A 4,507-nucleotide genomic window follows, 5' to 3' on the forward strand; every position below is an offset into this window, starting at 1 on the left:
CCCCGGGCCCGGCCAAAGGGTGGACCCCACCGGTGCTCGGCCCCCACGCGCCCCACGGAGCCCCCGCTCGCGCCAGGCACCCCCGGGGCTCGGCTCTCGCTGGCCCCGACCGACCCGCCGCCCCTCCTCACCCTTGACAGACATTAAAGGGGGCATGAGCTCCGTTTCCGCCCAGCCTTTGCCAGGCTGTCCATTTCACTGCCCCGTGGCCGGGGAGCGCCGCAACGGCCGCCGCCGACCCGGTCACGGGCCCCCGGGCCCGGCCAAAGGGTGGACCCCACCGGTGCTCGGCCCCCACGCGCCCCACGGAGCCCCCGCTCGCGCCAGGCACCCCCGGGGCTCGGCTCTCGCTGGCCCCGACCGACCCGCCGCCCCTCCTCACCCTTGACAGACATTAAAGGGGGCATGAGCTCCGTTTCCGCCCAGCCTTTGCCAGGCTGTCCATTTCACTGCCCCGTGGCCGGGGAGCGCCGCAACGGCCGCCGCCGACCCGGTCACGGGCCCCCGGGCCCGGCCAAAGGGTGGACCCCACCGGTGCTCGGCCCCCACGCGCCCCACGGAGCCCCCGCTCGCGCCAGGCACCCCCGGGGCTCGGCTCTCGCTGGCCCCGACGGACCCGCCGCCCCTCCTCACCCTTGACAGACATTAAAGGGGGCATGAGCTCCGTTTCCGCCCAGCCTTTGCCAGGCTGTCCATTTCACTGCCCCGTGGCCGGGGAGCGCCGCAACGGCCGCCGCCGACCCGGTCACGGGCCCCCGGGCCCGGCCAAAGGGTGGACCCCACCGGTGCTCGGCCCCCACGCGCCACACGGAGCCCCCGCTCGCGCCAGGCACCCCCGGGGCTCGGCTCTCGCTGGCCCCGACCGACCCGCCGCCCTCCGCCTATCTCACCTCCACCCAGCACTGGAGGCAGGCATTAAAGGGGGAATTAATCCCCTGTGTTCCATCCTCACTTCACCCAGCTCTCTGGCTCTCTGTCTCCCTCCCTCCCTCTTCTCTCCCCTCTCTGGGGGAGACTCTCACCGTCCCAGGCCTCATTCTCCCACCTCCACCCAGCGCTGGAGGCAGGCATTAAAGGGGGAATTAATCCCCTGTGTTCCATGCTCACTTCACCCAGCTCTCTGGCTGGCTGTCTCCCTCCCTCTTCTCTCCCCTCTCTGGGGGAGACTCTCAACCTCCCAGGCCTCATTCTCCCACCTCCACCCAGCGCTGGAGGCAGGCATTAAAGGGGGAATTAATCCCCTGTGTTCCATGCTCACTTCACCCAGCTCTCTGGCTCTCTGTCTCCCTCCCTCTTCTCTCCCCTCTCTGGGGGAGACTCTCAACCTCCCAGGCCTCATTCTCCCACCTCCACCCAGCGCTGGAGGCAGGCATTAAAGGGGGAATTAATCCCCTGTGTTCCATGCTCACTTCACCCAGCTCTCTGGCTGGCTGTCTCCCTCCCTCTTCTCTCCCCTCTCTGGGGGAGACTCTCAACCTCCCAGGCCTCATTCTCCCACCTCCACCCAGCGCTGGAGGCAGGCATTAAAGGGGGAATTAATCCCCTGTGTTCCATGCTCACTTCACCCAGCTCTCTGGCTCTCTGTCTCCCTCCCTCTTCTCTCCCCTCTCTGGGGGAGACTCTCAACCTCCCAGGCCTCATTCTCCCACCTCCACCCAGCGCTGGAGGCAGGCATTAAAGGGGGAATTAATCCCCTGTGTTCCATGCTCACTTCACCCAGCTCTCTGGCTCTCTGTCTCCCTCCCTCCCTCTTCTCTCCCCTCTCTGGGGGAGACTCTCACCGTCCCAGGCCTCATTCTCCCACCTCCACCCAGCACTGGAGTAAGATCTTAGGGGACACTTTAATCCCTGTACCACCCTCACTTCACCCAGCTCTCTGGCTCTCTGTCTCCCTCCCTCCCTCTTCTCTCCCCTCTCTGGGGGAGACTCTCACCGTCCCAGGCCTCATTCTCCCGCCTCCACCCAGCGCTGGAGGCAGGCATTAAAGGGGGAATTAATCCCCTGTGTTCCATGCTCACTTCACCCAGCTCTCTGGCTCTCTGTCTCCCTCCCTCTTCTCTCCCCTCTCTGGGGGAGACTCTCACCGTCCCAGGCCTCATTCTCCCACCTCCACCCAGCGCTGGAGGCAGGCATTAAAGGGGGAATTAATCCCCTGTGTTCCATGCTCACTTCACCCAGCTCTCTGGCTGGCTGTCTCCCTCCCTCTTCTCTCCCCTCTCTGGGGGAGACTCTCAACCTCCCAGGCCTCATTCTCCCACCTCCACCCAGCGCTGGAGGCAGGCATTAAAGGGGGAATTAATCCCCTGTGTTCCATGCTCACTTCACCCAGCTCTCTGGCTCTCTGTCTCCCTCCCTCCCTCTTCTCTCCCCTCTCTGGGGGAGACTCTCAACCTCCCAGGCCTCATTCTCCCACCTCCACCCAGCGCTGGAGGCAGGCATTAAAGGGGGAATTAATCCCCTGTGTTCCATCCTCACTTCACCCAGCTCTCTGGCTCTCTGTCTCCCTCCCTCCCTCTTCTCTCCCCTCTCTGGGGGAGACTCTCACCGTCCCAGGCCTCATTCTCCCACCTCCACCCAGCGCTGGAGGCAGGCATTAAAGGGGGAATTAATCCCCTGTGTTCCATGCTCACTTCACCCAGCTCTCTGGCTCTCTGTCTCCCTCCCTCTTCTCTCCCCTCTCTGGGGGAGACTCTCAACCTCCCAGGCCTCATTCTCCCACCTCCACCCAGCGCTGGAGGCAGGCATTAAAGGGGGAATTAATCCCCTGTGTTCCATGCTCACTTCACCCAGCTCCCTGGCTCTCTGTCTCCCTCCCTCTTCTCTCCCCTCTCTGGGGGAGACTCTCAACCTCCCAGGCCTCATTCTCCCACCTCCACCCAGCGCTGGAGGCAGGCATTAAAGGGGGAATTAATCCCCTGTGTTCCACCCTCACTTCACCCAGCTCTCTGGCTCTCTGTCTCCCTCCCTCCCTCTTCTCTCCCCTCTCTGGGGGAGACTCTCACCGTCCCAGGCCTCATTCTCCCACCTCCACCCAGCGCTGGAGGCAGGCATTAAAGGGGGAATTAATCCCCTGTGTTCCACCCTCACTTCACCCAGCTCTCTGGCTCTCTGTCTCCCTCCCTCCCTCTTCTCTCCCCTCTCTGGGGGAGACTCTCACCGTCCCAGGCCTCATTCTCCCACCTCCACCCAGCACTGGAGTAAGATCTTAGGGGACACTTTAATCCCTGTACCACCCTCACTTCACCCAGCTCTCTGGCTCTCTGTCTCCCTCCCTCCTCTCTCCCCTCTCTGGGGGAGACTCTCAACCTCCCAGGCCTCATTCTCCCACCTCCACCCAGCGCTGGAGGCAGGCATTAAAGGGGGAATTAATCCCCTGTGTTCCACCCTCACTTCACCCAGCTCTCTGGCTCTCTGTCTCCCTCCCTCTTCTCTCCCCTCTCTGGGGGAGACTCTCACCGTCCCAGGCCTCATTCTCCCACCTCCACCCAGCACTGGAGTAAGATCTTAGGGGACACTTTAATCCCTGTACCACCCTCACTTCACCCAGCTCTCTGGCTCTCTGTCTCCCTCCCTCCTCTCTCCCCTCTCTGGGGGAGACTCTCACCGTCCCAGGCATCATTCTCCCACCTCCACCAAGCGCTGGAGGCAGGCATTAAAGGGGGAATTAATCCCCCGTGTACCATCCTCACTTCACCCAGCTCTCTGTCTCCCTCCCTCCCTCCCTCTTCTCTCCCCTCTCTGGGGGAGCCTCCGGCCAGCCACCGCCGGCCCGGGGGACCCAGCGCACCGGCCGCCCCTGTGTACCCACACTTAAGCACCCCTCCTCGGGCTAAACCCCCTTGGCCGCACCGCCCAGCACTTCGCGCCCCTGGTACTCCAAACCAAGCTTCGCGCCCCTGGTACTCTAGCAGAGGCTCCGTGCCCCTGGTACTCCAGCAGAGGCTCCGTGCCCCTGGTACTCCAGCAGAGCCTCCGAGCCCCTGGTACTCCGGCAGAGGCTCCGCGCCCCTGGTACTCCAGCAGAGCCTCCGTGCCCCTGGTACTCCAGCAGAGGCTCCGTGCCCCTGGTACTCCAGCAGAGCCTCCGTGCCCCTGGTACTCCAGCAGAGGCTCCGTGCCCCTGGTACTCCAGCAGAGCCTCCGTGCCCCTGGTACTCCAGCAGAGGCTCCGTGCCCCTGGTACTCCAGCAGAGCCTCCGAGCCCCTGGTACTCCAGCAGAGGCTCCGTGCCCCTGGTACTCCAAACCAAGCTTCGCGCCCCTGGTACTCCAGCAGAGGCTCCGTGCCCCTGGTACTCCAGCAGAGGCTCCGCGCCCCTGGTACTCCGGCAGAGGCTCCGAGCCCCTGGTACTCCGGCAGAGCCCCTGGTACTCCGGCAGAGGCTCCGCGCCCCTGGTACTCCAGCAGAGCCTGGTAGGTACTCGCACTCAGCCGAGCCCCGCCGCTTACCCCGGGCCCTTCCACCGTCCAACACTTTGTTAAATAAGCTCTCCAGTCTCGCGCCCCT

The sequence above is a fragment of the Epinephelus lanceolatus genome, unplaced genomic scaffold (assembly GCF_041903045.1).
Source record: "Epinephelus lanceolatus isolate andai-2023 unplaced genomic scaffold, ASM4190304v1 scaffold30, whole genome shotgun sequence".
NCBI classification, from domain to species: domain Eukaryota; kingdom Metazoa; phylum Chordata; class Actinopteri; order Perciformes; family Serranidae; genus Epinephelus; species Epinephelus lanceolatus.